The sequence below is a fragment of the Schistocerca serialis genome, chromosome 8 (genome assembly GCF_023864345.2).
Source record: "Schistocerca serialis cubense isolate TAMUIC-IGC-003099 chromosome 8, iqSchSeri2.2, whole genome shotgun sequence".
Taxonomy (NCBI): domain Eukaryota; kingdom Metazoa; phylum Arthropoda; class Insecta; order Orthoptera; family Acrididae; genus Schistocerca; species Schistocerca serialis.
The window spans coordinates 618,089,779-618,112,203 of NC_064645.1; positions in this window are offsets into that span (position 1 = coordinate 618,089,779).

Below are 22,425 nucleotides of genomic sequence, written 5' to 3' on the forward strand. Positions count from 1 at the left end.
TGTTAGTACCTTGGGCTAACGAGAGGGGTCCATCGAGTAGACGGTAACAAGAAACGAACATCTCCTTAGAAGAGAGAGGGAGGCCATTTGCATCCCCCTTCCCATTTTAGTGCCCTCCTATTCATTGCGTTCATCACCACCACCATGATCACCGCCATCATCATCATCATCATCTTCATCTTCTTCTTCTTCTTCTTCTTCTTCTTCCTCTCCTTCTACTACTACTACTACTGCTCCTACTACTATTACTGCCACCACCCTCTTCTACATTGTCCTCCCTCTTGCTGTTTTCATTTGTTTTGTCTCTATTTGTTCGCTTGTCGTAATACTACAACCCCGCAGAAATAGCTCTCAGGCTATCGTACCATAATCACGCCACTGTCCTTCTACCTTCCAAAGAGTGTATTCCAGTCTATACTCTCAAAAGCTTTATCGAAATTTAAGGGAGATGAAAATTTAAGCGATACGTGTGACTGGATAAATTGAAAGAACAACAAATAATCTTATTCGTTCATTTATTTGGCCTTCAGCGTGAGTACACTATTTAGTCATTAACAGTGAAGGCAAAAATTGGAATTTCCTTAACTCGGGCAAGAGCATATTTCATTAAATTACTTAACAATATTTATTTACTATTGAATAAACAAAGACAAGCTTAACTTCTAAATACTGAAACTTTTTCTTTTTTTTAAGTTAAATAGTGAAAGATCAATGAGACATAAAGACTACGCCCAGTAGAAATAATAACACACGAGACACCGAATTTAACCGACAGAAAATGATTTCACCTTCGTGAGGTACCACAGCCATATAGAAATTTCTGAAAGAAATTTCGGCGATTTGACTGTAAAGTATTATTCGTTTATTTTACAATCATGATTTTCAAGGGCAAGTTGAACTGAAAACTAATACAACCTACAGATAACACAGTGTAGGGCATAATATGTGAACAAAAGATCATTACGTAATTTAAGATCATTAGACGTCACATAGTGTTCGACATGCCTAAATGACGTGTCATCGTCAAAATAACATACATCCGGTCTTACAACACAATCGTCGCATTACAGGATATACTGTAGTCCGTCGACTGATTTAGAAGCCCGAAGATATGTTATGTCTTCGGTGACATCATTTAGGCACGTCCGATACTTTGTGACATGTAAATGATATTGTTAAATTATGTAATGAATTTTTGCTACTTTTTATATCCTGCAATATGTGAGTTGTACGTTCTATTAATTTTCAGTGTTATTTGCAATTGAGAATGGCTATAAATTCAAAATAGTGATTGTAATTTACAGTCAAATGTCGGAAACTTCATTAAAAAAAGAAATAATTGACAGACGTATTGAAGTTGAGGAAATGAAGCAGAACGTAGAAAACAGCTAAGTGGGTATGGCTAGAGGACAAATGCAAGGCTGTGCGAGCGTGCATCAGTAGGGGAAGTTAGATATTACATATAGGAAAATTGAAGCGACTCCAGGAGAAAAGAAGAGCAGCGGTATTAATATCAAGAGTTCGGGGAAAATAAATGAAAACTTTGAGGGTTTCTGATGACATGGTAGTTCTCTCATGTACGAAAATGACATTGAAGAGCGGATGAACGGGATGGATAGCTTACGGTTTGGAAGTTCTATGAATATAAAAGAAAGTATGACAAGGGAAGTACTTCTAAAAAAAAAAAAAAGGAAGTGTGTTTATGTCTAATTTACGTTTAAGTGTGGGGAACACTTTTCTGAAGACGTTTGTCTGGAGTATAGTCTTGTATGGACGTGAAACGTGGACGATAAACAGTTCTAACAAGAGAAAAGAAGATTTTGACGCGTGTTAAATTTTTGGGAATACAGTTGGATAATAAATTCAGTCGGAACGGGGCATACCATAAAATTGCTGAAGCGTCTAAACAAATATTTCCAGAGCGAATAATGTCAGATGTAGGAGATATAAATAAAAAAATTTGCATACTTTACTTGTATTATATCATATGGGATTATATTTTGGGGTAGCTCGTCAAACCGAGCATAGGTTTTTGGAGCGAAAAAGCGTGTAATAAGACTCACTTGTGATGTAAATTCAAGAATATCATATAGAAACCTGTTCAAGGAAACGGGTATTCTAGCCACTGCTTCTCAATATATTTATTCCTTAATGAAATTCGTTGCAAATAATTTCTCTTTTTCTAGCCAATAGCTCAACACATAGTATCAATACTAGGAGTAAGAACAATCCATATAAAGGCCTAAAATCATTTACCTTGGTCCAGAAAAAGGGTCCAATATTCAACAATACACGTTTTCTATAACTTGGCAGCAACCATTGAAAACTTTGTTTCAGGAAAAGCATAGGTTAGACAGGAATAAAGACTTTTTGGTAGGCAACTCCTTCTGCTCAATAGATGAATGTCTTAACAGGGACTGTTAGACCTGCTTAAGTAAAAACATATGTTAGACTTCAGTTTTGACAGCACTTGGTCATAAAAGTCATTATTAGCTATTCCTATGTGATAAATTTGCTAAAAGTGAATAACTATGTTTCTTTTTGACAGTGTGTTAATTCTGTAAATACTAGCAATTCCAGTTCACTGTGATGTATTGACATGCGTTGACAATCACCCCACAAATGATCATGGAAGTGAGTATTATATTCAAATGTTTTGTGTTTTTTTATGCTTGAATACAATAAACAGGTTCAAATTAATGTACAGGATGATCCAGAACAGCATCAACATTTGAAAATGCACTAATTCAAGGAATAATGTAGGTACCAATGCAAAAATTGTCACTTATACCTGAATCGATGTGGGGTTTTACTGAGAGCAAAAATGAGCGCAAAAACTGCCCAACCCAAGGCGCTGGGCAGCAACACGTCAGCGACGCTGCATGTGAATCGTTTGAAAAAGAGTTGTAGTGAGAGAAATAACCAGACCACCCGTAGCCTGGCTGATAAACACCTGCTGGAAGGTACGACCTTAATGCAAGATAGCGCTCCACCCCACATTGCTTCAGGTGTGAAAGATGTCTTGCGCACATCGTTTGGTAAGGATCATGTACTGAGCCGCTACGTACGTCATGCTTGGACCCCAGACCACAATCGGTGTTGTTACTGGTTGTGAGGTTAACTGAAGTAGCAAGTCTACCGCCATCGCCCGACCTCATTAGGGACGCTAAAAGACAAGTTTTTGTATGTCCATCCTTTTGGCAGGAGGTCTTTGAGACGACGGCTATTCACTACTGTGACAGCCGTCCTTATGATTTTATGTTACTTTGTTGCAACCAGTTTCAACGCTTCAGTGCGTCATCTTCAGGCTGTTGTTGATGCCCGTTGTTGATGCCCGTACCGCATCAACAACAACCTGAAGATGACTCACTAAAGTGTTGAAACGGGTTGCAACAAAATAAAATAAAATCTTAAGGACGGCTGTAAGTGTTTTATTTTGTCACAAACTAAAAGACAACATCCGACGAAATTTCTCACAATACCTATTGATACGCTGTACAGTGCTATTTATAATAATGCCCCTTGCCTATCTGTATTGTTGATGAATGACTGTCGACTTGTTCAGCATTTGTTATAAAGAATTGTGGTGTCACCGCCAGACACCACACTTGCTAGGTGGTAGCTTTAAATCGGCCGCGGTCCATTAGTACATGTCGGACCCGCGTGTCGCCACTGTTAGTGATCGCAGACCGAGCGCCACCACACGGCAGGTCTCAAGAGACGGACTAGCACTCGCCCCATTTGTACAGACGACGTAGCTAGCGATGCACACTGACGAAGCCTCGCTCATTTGCTGAGCAGATAGTTAGAATAGCCTTCAGCTAAGTCAATGGCTACGACCTAGCAAGGCGCCATTAGTAGTTTATTGCCTGAATCTACAGAGTCTCACTTGTATCGTCAATAGCGATGTACAACAAGGATGGATTAAAGTTAAGTAATCCAGCAGCTACGTACTTTTCTTTATAGCATTCATTAAGTATCCTGTTTCAGACCTCACGCCATCCTTCGTGAGCTTATAGCGTGCATTGCGGTCCCCTCAAACCACACTGTGTCGGCACTTCTGTCGACACATCAAGAATATCGGCTTTGCTGAAAATAAATAGTTGTGGCAACTATTGCTTTTGTATCATATGAAGCTTATCTTTTGGTCATTTTGTGCACTTTTATTGCTTTCAATAAAACACCATGTCATTTCAAGCAGGCGCGTCAATTTTTACCTCTTTACCTTCATTATTCCGTGAAGAATTTTCAAATGTTAACAGGCTTTTGGGTCACTCTGTAGGTTTTGGTAGTTTTTCAGAGATGATGATAGATTAACGTGGAGAGCTGAAACACACAAGTGTTAGGACTGAAGACTGCAAGAACAACGCACAACTTCTGCAAGTGGACGCTAAAGTAAGGGAGGAGTCGAAAGAGTTCTACGTCCGCATTCACGTAACAGTGGCATCTTTCACGTAGCGCAGCTCTGTTGACACTAGGCGAGAAAGAAGAGACGCGAGATCTAATTAAACCGTGATTACGCGGCATTCATAACAATTTCCGTGCGGGCAGCGCTGTGGGAGCGCACAGGCATAATTGGCTGATTGTCATCAAGTGGCGTGTAAACAGGCTGGAAACCCGATGATACCTTAACGGCAATTAGTGCAACGCTGCCCGCCCGGAAACTGTTTGTGCCCATTAGTTCAGCCGGGGAACTAATTGCATTATTGAGTGGCGCACCTTTGTGAGGATTACGCTAGATTAACTTAATTGGCGGGCGCCGCAGCGGTGACACGGTAGGAATCCTTGCCTCTGGCGCCGGGCAGGGTCTTCCCGCTCTGGGGCTCAGGCGTGCCTCAGACGTGTGCGTGCAGGGGTGCGTTCCGTGCGGCCAGCTCCCCTCTCTGATGTTAACAGAGCGGCGGGCGAGTGGTGGTCGCACGGCAAATGACGAACACGCAACGCCGCGACTGCGCTATCGGTTTTCTGTGGTCGCGCATCAGTACAAAGCTTAATAACCAGGTACGGTTGTCATGAAGTCAACAGATAGCGTGTGGCCAGTGTGTGGAGTTAGTGTAGTAGTTGATGAATAGACGTGGATGAAGAGTGTAGTACACAGACGCGGATCACAAAAAGCGGGGTGATGAAGGTCGTGACGCCAACTGTTGTTGTTGTTGTGGCCGTCAGTCCTGAGACTGGTTTGATGCAGCTCTCCATGCTACTCGATCCTGTGCAAGCTTCTTCATCTCCCAGTACCTACTGCAACCTACATCCTTCTTAATCTGCTTAGTGTATTCATCTCTTGGTCTCCCTCTACGATTTTTACCCTCCACGCTGCCCTCCAATACTAAACTGGTGATCCCTTGATGCCTCAGTACATGTCCTACCAACCGGTCCCTTCGTCTAGACAAGTTGTGCCACATACTCCTCTTCTCCCCAATTCTATACAATACCTCCTCATTAGTTATGTGATATAACCATCTAATCTTCAGCATTCTTCTGTAGCACCACATTTCGAAAGCTTCTATTCTCTTCTTGTCCAAACTATTTATCGTCCATGTTTAACTTCCATACAGGGCCACACTCCATACCAAATACTTTCAGAAACGACTTCCTGACACTTAAATCTATACTCGATGTTAACAAATTTCTCTTCTTCAGAAACGCTTTCCTTGCCATTGCCAGTCTACATTTTATATCCTCTCTACATCGACCATCATCAGTTATTTTGCTCCCCAAATAGCAAAACTCATTTACTACTTTAAGTGTCTCATTTCCTAATCTATTTCCCTCAGGATCACCCGATTTAATTCGACTACATTCCATTATCCTCGTTTTGCTTTTGTTGATGTTTATCTTATATCCTCCTTTCAAGACACTGTCCATTCCGTTCATCTGCTCTTCCAAGTACTTTGCTGTCTGACAGAAAAACAATGTCATCGGCGAACCTTAAAGTTTTTATTTCTTCTCCATGGATTTTAATACCTACTCCGAATTTTTCTTTTGTTTCCTTTACTGCTTGCTCAATATACAGATTGAATAACATCGGGGAGAGGCTACAACCCTGCCTCACTCCCTTGCCAACCACTGCTTCCCTTTCATGCCCCTCGACTATTATAACTGCCATCTGGTTTCTGTACAAATTGAAAATAGCCTTTCGCTCCCTGTATTTTACCCCTGCCACCTTTAGAATTTGAAAGAGAGGATTCCATTCAACATTGTCAAAAGCTTTCTCTAAGTCTACAAATGCTAGAAACGTATGTTTGCATTTTCTTAATCTTTCTTCTAAGATAAGTCGTAAGGTCAGTATTGCCTCAAGTGTTCCAACATTTCTACGGAATCCAAACTGATCTTCCCCGAGGTCGGCTTCTACCAGTTTTTCCATTCGTCTGTAAAGAATTCGCGTTTGTATTTTGCAGCTGTGACTTATTAAACTAATAGTTCGGTAATTTTCACATCTGTCAACACCTGCTTTCTTTCGGATTGGAATCCAACTACCCAACAAAAATATCTTTTCAGTAAAATTGTTTATATGTTCACGTACATCAATTTCCAAACTTCTCAGCTAACTCTCAGAGAAAACTAATGATGGGCGTGGTGGTATGTTTTTTGGAGTCTTGAAAGCCGCCGCCTCCCCCCCCCCCCCCCCCAGACCAAATAAGGCTTTTCTTTTTAGTTTCAGTTTATATTTTTACGTACAATTTTGCCTGATCACTTTCAGAGAGTAAAGCAGCATAAAAACTAAGCCTCGAAATGTCAACGAATTCTATGAACGTAAAACTATTTTTAAGGGAAATGGATGATTTCTGACAGCCTACGAAGAACATTCACAAGAAGACTGTACCCACTATCGACTACAAATCCGAGACGATTTAGAGTCCACTGGTTGCACCGGTAAAGCACAAATGTAAAGGACAGCAGCCAGTCGCAGAATCCATAATTTATTGCAGACCAAGATTTAAACTATAAAATAGTCATCATCGCTGCATTATCAGGAGAGTTAAATAGGCATTACCAAGTCAAAGCATAAATATTTACGTGGGAGAAACAAAAAGCTGGATAGAAACAGGCAGAAAGGGACTGACTAATTGCTAAGGAAAAAAGAAAAATATTTAATTCCGTATTGTAATCAGAAATTACTGAAAGAAACAAAATTGAAAATTATATTTTTGTGGCGGCTGTCAACATCAGTCATATATTTTATATAATACAGTGCTGTGTTGCATTTCTCATTTATTACAACCCGTTTCGGTCGTCGACCATCTCCCCAGTAACTGTTTCAATATAGAGCAAAGAAAATTGATGTAGAAACAACGAACAGCATGGCCACATGCAACCAACTAATCATTTTATGATGTTTACAAAAGAAAAAAGTAACGACTTCACACATCATGCTTAATTTTACATGTAACATTTCGAGTAAAATCAACTTGATAGTGTACGCCCAGAAAAACTAAATTTTCAAATGTGAAACCCAATGACAGAGAAATAACTGGATGCTAAAATTCCAGGCATGGCCAAAACAGCTGTGAGAGATACATAACCAAAGAAATTACTTACCAATGATAGAAACACAGAAGTTAACACATTGAAATGAGCAGTATCATATAATAATACAGTTACACCATAATACAATATACAAGGCGAAAATGTAACGTAATATTAATGTCACAGTATTTATTTATTTTTTTCCAATGGCACTGATTATCGTCAGAAACACTGTTAATACATAATAATATTATGAAAACGTGAAGTATACTATTCCATAAAAAATATGAAGTCATCAGACACAATAATAGTGTACCGGTTCTATGACATGCACTGATATAATAACAAGAATAGAAAAAAATAATAATAAGATATGTAACATGACGATATAACACAAGGAGATAGGTATATTACAATCCAATGTTCATAATCCATTGTCCTTAATCTATTCATGTCACAAGTTTAAATTGAAAATACAATCCACAGTGTTATAACCTATGTGTAATTGGAGAAACAAAGTAAGTAATCAGAAGACCCTGAAAAACTTTTTAATGAATGACGACTTTACAAGAAAGGGGCAAAAATAGAATGTGTTATAGGCTAGCATATAGTTGCAAAATGAGAGCACTGAAAAATATATGTGACATAGTGTATGGGTTTAACAACTTAAAACACAAAAAGGTACAAATGTATGGAAGGAAATTCTTTATCGAATGGTGAGACTTGTTAGGGGCATATAACAGCAGACACATGTGAGAACCAAATCCAATTAAGACAAAGGACATTACAAACCACTGACTGAAATAACAGACACCTGGGGAAGTATCAGGCTCAGGAGTTCAATTAGCTCCACTATTTCTAGGAGGCTCATTTTATATGTTGTGTACAATTTTTTTAACCAGCTCAGTTGATTCACTGATAGAAATTTTTGTGTACAAGTTGATTGCATCAGATCTATAAATTGTAGCATTATGTGGGAATTTAATGTCTTTTAAATGACAGACCAAGTCATTTGTCTTTCTAATCATGTATTTCTGCTAAAAGACACAATTTTTGGTGATAATGTGATTACGGTTTTGGCTGTGTAACCAATCTTGACTGTCAATCTAATTCACAGTTTGTCTGAATGGTGTACCTAATTTATGAATTTAGGTTGGGACCTAAGCCTAGGGTGTTTAGGGCTCATAACCAGACAAACTTCTTTTTGAAACTCTTTGGGTAAGAATTGCATATCACATATGCTTTCCTTTATGTTTTTCCGAAAGGGTTCAGTGGAATCATAATGTAACTATGAAATGTGACTTGCATCAAAAAATTTTATGTTTGACTAATATATTCATGATTTTTACATGATGTCAATGAAATTACCTTTCTCTGCTTGAAGACTAAAGCTTGTTCCTCAGCAAGTTACCATTTATGATTTTTTCAAGAAATACTCATGTCTATTACATGTATATTGCCCTTTATCTTCTTGAATATGTTGCTTTACAAACTTCGCTGCTTTACCAGACATAAAATAATCTGTTGCTAGCTTTATACTGGCAATTAATCTTTTTATGTTTTTACCATTTGCTTCGGGACATAAGTTTTACTTTAAAACTTTTTCTACTATATCAACTTTATCATTCAGTGGAATCATAATGTAACTATGAAATGTGACTTGCATCAAAAAATTTTATGTTTGACTAATATATTCATGATTTTTACATGATGTCAATGAAATTACCTTTCTCTGCTTGAAGACTAAAGCTTGTTCCTCAGCAAGTTACCATTTATGATTTTTTCAAGAAATACTCATGTCTATTACATGTATATTGCCCTTTATCTTCTTGAATTTGTTGCTTTACAAACTTCGCTGCTTTAGCAGACATAAAATAATCTGTTGCTAGTTTTATACTGGCAATTAATCTTTTTACATTTTTACCATTTGCTTCGGGACATAAGTTTTACTTTAAAACTTTTTCTACTATATCAACTTTATCATTGGAGAAATTTTTGTCAGTCAGATTCACCACTTGGTCATCAAAATTAGATGTAACACTCCTTGTATTGGGACATACTTGTGTTATCAAATTCGCTCTCTTTTTGGTGTTACTCAGGCTGATGGACTATTTTCATTAAAGTTATTAATTATTTTAGTCCTTGTAGACTAAATTAAGACCTAGAAAATCCATTGTCTTTCGTAATAACAAGTGGCCACATAAATATACTCATTTAAAGTAGCACTTTATTTTAGTGAAAAGAAGTGATTAAAGGGAGGAGTCTGTAGCCGACTTCCTTGCTTAGGATTTCGATTGTCTCTTTTGTGCGCACGTCCACGTCTGTCTTGCAAGTATCTGTGCTTCTTGATACTTAATAGTCTGTACAGGATCGCACTGGTGCTCCTCTAGTGTTGATCTGTTGTGCTGCCCAATCGAACATTGCACTCATGTTCTGCTATGTGGATGCTAATAGACCTTCCCTTATCCTCAATGTAGATGCCACAGCACACACACACACACACACACACACACACACACACACACACACAAGCACGGTATTTCACAAACACCTGTGGCATTGAAGGCTTTTGCTGCATCTTTAATGGACCCTACCAAATCATGGATCCAGCGCACACTCCGAAAAACTGGTTTAATGATTCTGCAGCGAATTACCAGACCTGCTTTATAAGTGACACCCCTGACATAAGGTAAACACATCACTAGAATATCTTGTTTTATTTCATTTCTTGCGTCTGGCTTCCTACTGAACTTGGTAGCTCATCTTGATCGTATCTGTTGTGTCAGTAGGTGTTGGCACCTCTTTCAATCCTTGTCTGGTATTCCTTTTCTCATTGATGCGATGGACTCGAGCAGTCAGCGTGTGTAGGACGCAACATTTCTGAGCCGGATGATACCTGGGATTATGTCATGAACGTCAGGGGCGAAACTTCGTGGAGTTAAAACGCAGTTTTCTCAGATGCTTGGAGCGGAGTGGGGGTGGGGAATACCATTGCCACTACGGCCACTTGTCGATAATATTTACCACACCAGATGAAATAGGTTGAAGATAAACATGATCACACTAGGCCACATACAGCGGTATTTCTTCTCTACTACTGTTACTTGGTGCAGAGAGTATGTCAAAACTGACCGACTGACCGAAATACAATGCTGTACGTCTTGATCCTGGGTAAGTTGAACGATGCAAGTCAAAGCCTTCACACACGATTCTGTGTTTTCCACCAGGAGACGTAGTTTCTGGCTAGGTACTTCCTCAATTTGTAGACAGATGAATCGATCCTGTTAACAATAGATCTGAAGGGGCAGTTTTCTTTACGGATCTTAGGTAGCGTGATCCATAAGTTCTTGATGGTACTTGAATATTAGTGATCAGACCACTGGCTCTTTCATGGTCCATACTCTAGTCTCGGGATAAGGCTCACGTTTTCATCATCAGCTAGATTACTTCTAAATTCTTTGTAGGTGGGATCACTTGCCACACTGGACATTTTCGATTCATGGTGCGCAGTATCCATTACAACTGTGGCGCTGACCTTATCTGCCTGAAGAAGCACACTGTCCTCATATCTCCAAAGTTCTTCTCTGGCGGCTCTAGTTAGCCTTTGTCCTGCAGAAAGCCGTTGCAACACAGCCAACACGTTGGTTTGCTCTAGTAGTGTATTTTAAGAATTTTTAAAGATGACGTAAAACTATCCTCAGAAGGAAGTTAATAAAATTGACAGAAGACTGAAGATTTAATACAACATTGTATTACCCAATAAAGCGAAGTGAAGACCTAGCCAGGGTGGCAGTACTCTCGTGTTTATGCAGAGGAACATGGCGAGGTGTGGGATACTCTTACAATGTAGCGCTGTCACGAGCTACAGATCCAGAAAATTTTGAGACTGACTTTGTTCGTGGCTTATAAGCGACGTCAGGGCAGTGACTACGGTGACAATTTGAAATAACCGCTTTTAACCATAGATATGCATCGGACCACTCAGCTGTAATCAGGGAGTGTTAAGTAGTGAATATGTGGCCGTACTGTACAAACGTTGTTGTGTCAAAAATTGCAGTGGAGCAAGAACTTTAAAGAAACTGTTCAAAACTGTAAGTAAGCTGTTTATGCTTTCTTATTGGCAGTGGTGGATGTGGGGAGAGAAATGGCGGAGTTTTGAAATTTGTAAGACTGGATGTCATGAACTGCTATATACGAGGGCCGTTCAGAAAGTAACCTCCGGTTGATTTAAAAAAATACACCATGTTAAATAAAAATATTGTAATATATACATCTTACAACTACATCTTTGCACTATTTTTCTACATAGTCTCCATAGCGATTGAGGCACTTATCGTATCTCTTCACAAGCTTTGAAATTCCTTCTGCATAAAAATCACCCGCTTGTGCCTGGAGCCAGCCTGTGACCGCATCTTTGAGCTCTTCGTCGTCATCAAACCGCTGTGACCCGAGCCATTTCTTCAAATGCATGAAGAGGTGATAATCACTTGGCGCCAGGTCTGGGCTGTAAGGTGGATGGTTGATAACGTCCCACTTCAAGGACTCAAGAAGGGCCGTTGTTCTGTGAGCAGAGTGAGGACGGGCGTTATGGTGCCAAAAAACGATACCGGAAGTCAGCATACCATGGCGTTTGTTCTGTATAGCCCGTCGTAACTTTTTTATTGTTTCACAGTACACGTCTTGATTAATGGTCGTACCACGTTCCATGAATTCAACCAACAACATCCCTTTGGCATCCCAATACACCGTTGCCATCAGTTTTCTGGCAGAAAAATCTTGCGAGGCTTTTCTTGGTTTGGTAGGCGAATTTGAATGTGCCCACATCTTTGATTGTTCTTTTTTCTCAGGGTTCACGTACTTAATCCAGGTTTCGTCACCGGTCACGATTCTGTTTAACAATGGTTCTCCTTCGTCCTCATAACGTGACAGAAAGTCTAATGCAGAGGCCATTCTTTGAGTTTTGTGGTGGTCGGTAAGAATTTTGGGCACCCATCGTGCACAGAACTTACGGTAACCCAATCTCGCTGTCACTATCTCGTACAAGAGAGTCTTAGAAATCTGTGGATAACCAGTAGACAACTCCGACATTGAGAAACGTCGATTTTAACGAACTTTTGCATCAACTGTCTGAACGAGTTCGTCAGTCACCAATGATGGTCTACCACTCCTCTCTTCATCATGAACGTTTTCTCGTCCACTTTTAAATAAACGTACCCATTCATGGACAACTCCTTCACTCATAACTCTTGGTCCGTACACGGCACAAAGCTCACGATGAATAGCTGCTGCAGAATATCCTTTGGCTGTAAAAAACCTTATGACAGCACGCACTTCACATTTGGCGGGGTTTTCTATTGCAGCACACATTTCAAACTGCCACAAAAACTAAACTAGCGCAGGTACGACGTTCACTCGACCACGGCTTGATGCCGACTGACCTGTTGAGTGCGTGAACGCACAGATGGCGTCGCTACTCCCCCCACAACCCGGACTGTGACCAATCGGAGGTTACTTTCTGAACCGCCCTCGTATATTATGACTTTTGAACACTATTAAGGTAAATACATTGTTTGTTCTCTATCAAAATCTTTCATTTGCCAACTATGCCTATCAGTAGTTAGTGCCTTCCGTAGTTTGAATCTTTTATTTAGCTGGCAGTAGTGGCGCTCTCTGTATTGCAGTAGTTCGAGTAACCAAGATTTTTGTGAGGTAATTGATTTGTGAAACGTATAGATTAATGTTAGTCAGGGCCATTCTTTTGTAGGGATTTTTGAAAGTCAGATTGCGTTGCGCTAAAAATATTGTGTGTCAGCTTAAGCACAGTCATGTATAATTTTTCTAAGGGGACGTTTCAAAACATTCTCCAGAATCTTTCGAAGAAAAGAAAAGTTTATTTAAAATTTGTCCTGCGCATACTGACTCCCGGACAAAAACAACTAGGCGTGGACTCCCGCTGCAACGTGTTTGACATGAAAATTGCAGAAGTTCTTTTCTGAAAAAAAAAAAAAAAGTCATCGCGGATGACTAGGCTTGGTGTTATCGACAAGAACCTATCGCAAAGCGACAAAGTGCAGAAATTCACATGATTGGTCAATGCTTTGACGACATAATCGACAATGAAGCCAATGTCATGTACGAGTTCACCAACATCCAAAAAAAAAAGGGATTTTACAGATAGTTGCTTATGATTGTATGAAGACCACCTCGGTCCCTTCAACTTTCCAAAGGCCGGATCCCAAGCTACACTTTGCTGCAGACGGCCTCTTTGTTGAGGCTTTAGCCAGAAAGTCTCGATCGCTTTTCCGACAGCAAAATTTCTGAAACACCCACAATGTAGCTAAGCGGTTTGGGCCCCGGCCATCAGCAGGTTGAAGCGCTCTTGCAGTTGTAAGTAGCGATCAAAAGTTTCCGTTTGAAGGCCGTACAGTCCATAATCGGTAAGCTAATCAAGCAAAATGGCCGTGAGCATTGAGGCAATCATCCCACCGAAGCACGAGGATGGGGATACCCGTTCTGTAAAACACTGTGTCCTGATGCGTGCATAAGTCCATAACAGCCTGCTGCACATCCCAGTCCGATGTAATCGTCGACCCTTCATGGCATTTTTGAGAGGACCGATGGCGTGATAATCGCATGCGGAGAGGTGAGGACCATACGGCGGCTGTTTGAGTGCCTCCCACTTCAGTTGGCGTAATTTCTGCCTTACGACATTTGCAACACGGGTCTGTGCGTTGTCGTGAATAAGCAGCTGCCCTTGTAGCAGTTTCCTGGACTGGCCGCCGTAATTTCTCTAGCTTTGTACAGTACCGTTCCCGAATAATGGAGACGCAAGGTCGCTTGAAATCAATAAGCAATGGTCCCCAATAATCTAAGGACCTTTCCAGCAGATGACTGGCTCTTGAACTCCTTGAACCGGAGGGACGATGGATGATAACACTACAGCATCGTCGACTCTTACGACTCTGATTCTCAAGGAACGTGATGCCTTCAATACTGAAACGCATCGGATGATTCAGACAAACAACCATCCGGCTAGCTTTTTGTTCAGCGTTCAACGGGTGGGGTATCCGCTGGCTGCAGACCTTTTGGTAGCCTAACTGCTGCCAGATAATGTGCTGCACACTATCGAAGCGGATATCGAGATCCTTCGCTAGCGTACAAATCGGTATGCGCCGGCCCATTCTAAACGTATCATCAACCACCCACTTCGTCCGTAATGGATGACGCTGGCCTCTCACACGGACTGGCATCTTATGTCGAATCTCAACCTGAACGGAACTTGGCATGCCATTCCGCAACGATGGTTTTCGACAGATATACTGCCGCATGCGCATTCGTCCTTCTCCGATGAATGTCTACTGGAGTTCGTTCTTCGGCAGCCAAGAAAAGAATAACTGCACTTCGGTCCTTTTCGGACGCATTTGGTAATAACGTTACCATAGACCATGTTTCCGCGTTTACAGCATGCGTGTCATAAAAACATGAATGCCACACTAATCCCTTGCCTACATGTGGGTACTTATGTACCCTCATGGGAATCACCCCTTACAAAACATTCTTATAGACTACAGGGCTTATAATGAAACAACTAAATACTTACTTCTTCCGTACGCATTTTGGCATTTCCTCATTGTCAAAGGCACAGAACGTTGTTGATACAAAGTATCTCATCCAAATTGCTCTTAATAAGCATAAGCGCCTTCAATGCAATAGGTATCTTGTGTGAGTATGGTACTTGAGCGGGCGCCAGTGACGTCACAGGTGGTAGCACGGCTAGTTAAGGACAGTAATCACATGAGAGTCCTGACATGAGAGTGACGAGGAGCAAAAGACAAAAATCCTCATGGGTTTTTAATCACTCGACGCAGCTGAAAGCTCGAGGGAACATAATGAACACATACTGCCGAGAAACCATCCATTCGTATACCATATGTAATATACTGGCGAGAAAAACTCGAGGATGAAAGTAAGTGACATATCATATGTCACTGCCAAGTAACATAATTCAATGAGACTTGGACCATACATAGAAAATACTGTCACACCATAACAATTCTTGAACTCATAACTGGAACAACATCGACGTTGTATAAAATTTAACAAAAGACAATGAGTCTAGATCGCAAATGGTGCTTACTTTTCTGGTAACTGCTTTCACTTGTAGATAGACATCTCCAGACTGGTATATGTCTCCATTGGCGACGCGTGCAGTATATATGCAGAGCCATTGTACATGCAAGAGTCATCTGCCATCAGGTGCTCAATGTTCCTGAGTGCATTGCACATTCCACCGTATGAGGAACACTGTCGAAGGTGACAGTTTCAGTGGTCTAGATTTATAGTGTAGGAAGCATAATGTTACATGGGTCTCGTGACCGCCAAATACTTGTTCTCGGTACACTAACCGAAGGATAGGCTGACATTTTAGACCAGTCAGAAAGAATCAGCGCGAAAAGATGTGGGATACGAAAGCACTAAGGAATGAAGAGATACACTTGAACTTCTCTGAAGGGATAGATGCAGCGATAATGTTAGCACAGTAGGCAGTTGAGTTGAGGACGAAAGGACATCTCTAAAAAGCAGACATAGAAGTTGGAAAGGAAAATATGGGAACAAGGATGGTAACTACGAAGAAACCGTAAATAACAGAAGAAATACTTCATTTGATCGACGAAAGAAGAAACACAGGAATACAAGTCATTTATGAATCAGATAGATAGGAAATGTGCGGAAGCTGAGACGAAATGCCTGCGTGAAAAGCTTGAATAAAGCGAAAAAGAAATTATTGTCAGAAGGACTGCCTCTGCATATGGCAAAATCGAAACAACCTTCGGTGAAATTAAAAGCAAGGATGGTAACATTAAGAGTGCAATGGGAATTCCACTGTTAAATGCAGAGAAGAGATTGGATAGGTGGAAAGAATACACTGCAGATCGCTGTTGAGAGGGAACTTGTCTGATGACGTGATAGAAGAAGAAACAGGAGTCGACAGGGAAGAGACGTGATCCAGTATTAGAGTCAGAATTTAACAGTGCGTTGGACGGCTTAAGATCACGTAAGGCACATGGGATAGATACCATTCCACCAGAATTTGTAAAATCACTGGAGGAAGGCGCAACAAAACGATTATTCACATTGGTGTGTAGAATGTGTGAAACTGGCGATATACCATCAGACTGTCGGAAAAATATGGCTCACACAATTCCAAATATAGCAAAAACCGACAAGTGCGAAAATTATTGAACAATCAGCTTAACAGCTCAGACATCCAAGTTGCTGACAAGCATAGTATACAGAAGAATGGGAAAGGAAATTGATGACCTTTTAGATGACGAACTGTTCGGCTTTAGGAAACTTAATGGCGCCAGAGAGTCAGTTCTGAGGTCGAGATTGATAGTGGAAGCAAGACTGAAGAAAAATCAAGACACCTTCAAAGGATTTGTTGACCTGGAAAAAGCGTTTGACAGTGTGAAATTGTGCAAGTTGTTCGAACTTCTGAGAAAAGTATGGGTAAGCTACAAGGAAAGATGGATAATATACAATATGTACAACAACCAAGAGGGAACAGTGGCTGAAAAACCAAAAACGAAGTGCTCGGATTAAAAAGGCTGTAAGACAGGGATGTAGTCTTTCGCCCCTACTGTTCAACCTATGCATAGAAGGAGCAATGACGTGATTAAAAGAAAGTTTCAAGAGTGGGATTAAAATTCAAGGTGACAGAAGGAAATACAGAATGTTTTGAATGAAATGAAAAGTCTGCTGAGTACGAAATATGGTTAGAGAGGAAATCGAAGAAAGAGCAAAGTAACGAGGAGTAGCAGAAATGAGAACAGCGAGAAACTTAACATCAGAACTGGGGATCACCAAGTGGATGTAGTTAAGGAGTTGTGCTACCTAGGCAGCAACATAACCCTTTACGGAGGGAGCAAGGACATAAAACGCAGACTAGCACTGAAAAAATGAGGATTCCTGGCCAAGAGAAGTCTGCAAGTATCGAACATTAAGTCTCAACCTGAAAAAGAAATTTCTGAAAGTATACGTTTGGAGCATAGTATTGAATAGTAGCGAAACATAGACTGTGGGTAACCTGGAACAGAAGCGAACCGAAATATGAATATGTTTGAAGGTGGTGAGCAGTATGCGGAAAAAACAAAAGAAACCACATAAATCAGGGGACAAATATTGACGGCTGTGAGACCTTGGCTCACAGAGTATGTGAGTAATACACTCCTGGAAATGGAAAAAAGAACACATTGACACCGGTGTGTCAGACCCACCATACTTGCTCCGGACACTGCGAGAGGGCTGTACAAGCAATGATCACACGCACGGCACAGCGGACACACCAGGAACCGCGGTGTTGGCCGTCGAATGGCGCTAGCTGCGCAGCATTTGTGCACCGCCGCCGTCAGTGTCAGCCAGTTTGCCGTGGCATACGGAGCTCCATCGCAGTCTTTAACACTGGTAGCATGCCGCGACAGCGTGGACGTGAACCGTATGTGCAGTTGACGGACTTTGAGCGAGGGCGTATAGTGGGCATGCGGGAGGCCGGGTGGACGTACCGCCGAATTGCTCAACACGTGGGGCGTGAGGTCTCCACAGTACATCGATGTTGTCGCCAGTGGTCGGCGGAAGGTGCACGTGCCCGTCGACCTGGGACCGGACCGCAGCGACGCACGGATGCACGCCAAGACCGTAGGATCCTACGCAGTGCCGTAGGGGACCGCACCGCCACTTCCCAGCAAATTAGGGACACTGTTGCTCCTGGGGTATCGGCGAGGACCATTCGCAACCGTCTCCATGAAGCTGGGCTACGGTCCCGCACACCGTTAGGCCGTCTTCCGCTCACGCCCCAACATCGTGCAGCCCGCCTCCAGTGGTGTCGCGACAGGCGTGAATGGAGGGACGAATGGAGACGTGTCGTCTTCAGCGATGAGAGTCGCTTCTGCCTTGGTGCCAATGATGGTCGTATGCGTGTTTGGCGCCGTGCAGGTGAGCGCCACAATCAGGACTGCATACGACCGAGGCACACAGGGCCAACACCCGGCATCATGGTGTGGGGAGCGATCTCCTACACTGGCCGTACACCACTGGTGATCGTCGAGGGGACACTGAATAGTGCACGGTACATCCAAACCGTCATCGAACCCATCGTTCTACCATTCCTAGACCGGCAAGGGAACTTGCTGTTCCAACAGGACAATGCACGTCCGCATGTATCCCGTGCCACCTAACGTGCTCTAGAAGGTGTAAGTCAACTACCCTGGCCAGCAAGATCTCCGGATCTGTCCCCCATTGAGCATGTTTGGGACTGGATGAAGCGTCGTCTCACGCGGTCTGCACGTCCAGCACGAACGCTGGTCCAACTGAGGCGCTAGGTGGAAATGGCATGGCAAGCCGTTCCACAGGACTACATCCAGCATCTCTACGATCGTCTCCATGGGAGAATAGCAGCCTGCATTGCTGCGAAAGGTGGATATACACTGTACTAGTGCCGACATTGTGCATGCTCTGTTGCCTGTGTCTATGTGCCTGTGGTTCTGACAGTGTGATCATGTGATGTATCTGACCCCAGGAATGTGTCAATAAAGTTTCCCCTTCCTGGGACAATGAATTCTCGGTGTTCTTATTTCAATTTCCAGGAGTGTATATGGATGGTAACTCTTCTTTCGGACATGTCAGAAAGAACAGATACCATCTTCATATATATAAAGTTAGATTCATTATATAAGATAAAAACAAGGAAGCACAACTAAACAATATCAATGTATAAACCGCGTGTACATAGACGTTTATCTAAAATGTAATCCAGGTTGTAAAAGGTTAGATATTCGTTGAGCGGGCCTGGGCTCTTAAAATAAACTCTTTTTCGAAATCTCAAATTCTTCGAACATGTTCATCTTCTTGCCTCTTTGTACAACATGCAAAATATCGAGATCATTTATGAATGGTGTGCAATGGGGGAGAAGTTTTAAAATGTTGTGCGAAGGGAGAATATTTTTTTTAAAGTTTCACTTCTTTTTGAAAAGATGCTCATTGATCTGTGCTATAAGGGACCTCCCTGGATAGTGTGCGTTACACACAAGAAACTTAATTTTACGTATCCCGATCTCGAAAAGGGGAAAGACTTCGAGGGCTTCTGGCGGCTCCACCTAGTACGGGATCGGTCACTTTGATTCATAGCTGAGTAGTAGGAGTCGTAATTTTGTGCCACAAGAATGCTTTATACACCTAATCCGTGTTGTAAACGCGTCCTGCGTTTTGTTAAGAGCGAGTACGCGTAAGCACAGGCAACTCATGACTCTTGTACGATTTTATTCCTTATATTACTCACACATTCTGTCAGCCAAGATCTCTTAGCCCTCAATATTTGCTGCTTTATCTCCACCCGTATTTACGTGGTTTCCTATGTTTGTTCCGCTTATCGCTCTTCACCTTGAAATTTATTCTTATCTATTTCCATAGTCCAGAAAAAGATATTCACTCTGCAGCGGAGTGTGCGCTGATATGAAACTTCCTGGCACATTGAAACTGTGTCCGGACCGAGACTCGAACTCGGGAACTTCGCCTTTCGCGGGCACACCTGAGCTACCCAAGCACGAGTCACGCCGCGTCCTCACAGCACAGAGCACTCGCCCGCGAAAGGCAAAGGTCCCGAGTTCGAGTCTCGGTCCGGCACACAGTTTTAATCTGCCAGGAAGTTTTATATCAGCGCACACTCCGCTGCAGAGTGAATATCTCATTCTGGAAACATCCCCTAGGCTGTAGCTAAGCTAAGTCCCAGAAACATCCTTTCTTTCAGGAGTGCTAGTTCTGCAAGGTTCGCAGGAGAGCTTCTGTAAAGTCTGGAAGGTAGGAGACGAGGTAGTGGCAAAAGTAAAGCTGTGAGGACGGGGCGTAGGTCGTGATTGGGTAGCTCAGATGGTAGAGCACTTGCCCGCGAAAGGCAAGGGTCCCGATTTCGAGTTTCGGTTCGTCACACAGTTTTAATCTGCCAGGAAGTTCCTTATTTCCGTGATAGTTGTGTCCCATATATTTTATTGGATGACGTGCTATTTTTGTTCACTGCGGGACGTTCTGTAGTCTTGCCAGTGGTCCAAGAGTACTTTTAAATGGTTCAAATGGCTCTGAGCACTATGGGACTCAACTGCTGTGGTCATCAGTCCCCTAGAACTTAGAACTACTTAAACCTAACTAACCTAAGGACTTCACACACATCCATGCCCGAGGCAGGATTCGAACCTGCGACCGTAGCAGCAGCGCGGCTCCGGACTGGAGCGCCTAGAACCGCACGGCCACCGCGGCCGGCAGAGTGCTTTTACCCGTCGGATGTGTCCTGCAAATTTTATTGGATGAGGTGCCACTTTTGGTGGTTTCGGGTCTTTCTGTACACTTGCCAGTGGTCCTCGAGTGGTTTAACCCCGTGAGTTTGTCTTTGGTTATGGCCTTTTCACAATTCCGGTCGGATTTTCCCAGTTGCTTTATTTAACTGACAATGTAGCTTTACAGCTGATTCCTGGCTCGTAAATTTGTGCTGAGGAAACTTGTTCCCCCCCCCCCCTCCCTCCCCCAGATGTCTGACCATGCTCCTGCTACAGTGAGAAGCGCCACAAATTAAATAAATAAAAAACCATTTTGCAACCGACACACGGCCGGCCGGCGTGGCCGAGTGGTTCTAGGCGCTTCAGTCTGAAACCGCGCGACCGCTACGGTCGCAAGTGCGAATCCTGCCTCAGTCATGGATGTGTGTGATGTCCTTAGGTTAGTTAGGTTTAAGTAGTTCTAAGTTCTAGGGGACTGATGACCTCAGATGTTAAGTCCCATAGTCCTCAGAGCCATTTGAACCGAGACTGCATATTCTTGCTTGATCATGTTAAGAGGTTGCTGTACCATTAGCCGAAAGATGGAATGTTGTCAAAAGAAGAAAGGAATTCGTAGCGAGCAGCATCAAACCAGTAATAAGACTGGTGACTCAAAACCACTCAACGGTCAGCGTTATCTTGTGACCTTCCCAGTGTGCATCTTTTCAAGGGTTCAATCGAGCCTAACTTTATTTTTATGGATGATAATGCACTATCGCTTTGAACAGCACAGTTGGAGGAGCTTTTGGAACGAGAAAATATTCGGCGAAAGAGCCGACCCGCCCGTTACCCCCGACTTAAATCAGTTCCAGCATGTGCGGGATGTGTTGGGGGAAGTCACATGCACCAAAGACCATCCAGCAGTTGCCCCCCGCGCTGGTGGAGGAATGGAACGCCCTACCACAAGAATTGCTTACCTGCCTGGTAGCCAGCATGGGATCACAATGCAGAGCAGGAATTGCCACTCACGGTGATCACACACCATATTGAGAAGAACCATGTCCCGCCTTTTGTAACGTCCGAATGAATTCAGTATAATTGTTGTCTATTAAAGAAAGTTTCATTTCCTTTGAAGACGTGCATCCCAGACGTGCTCGATTGGGTTTAGGTCTGGAGAACAGGCAGGCCACTCCATTCGCCTGCTATCTTCTTTCAAGGTACTCCTTCACGATGGCAGCTCGGTGGGGCCGTACGTTATCATCCATCAGGAGGAAGGTGGGACCCACTGCACCCCTGAAAAGGCGGACATACTGGTGCAAAATGACGTCCCGATACACCTGACCTGTTACAGTTCCTCTGTCAAAAACATGCAGGGGTGTACGTGCACCAATCATAATTCCATCCAACACCATCAACCCACGACCTCCATACAGGTCCATTTCAAGGACATTAAGGGGTCTTTATCTGGTTCCCGGTTCAGGCCAGGTGAAAACCAGGCGAGAATCACTATTCAGACTATACCTGGACTCGTCCGTGAACATAACCTGGGACCACTGTTCCAATGACCATGTACTGTGTTCTTCACACCTGGCTTTACGGACTCTCCTGTGACCAGGGGTCAGTGGAATGCACGTTGGAGGTCTCCAGGCGAATACAT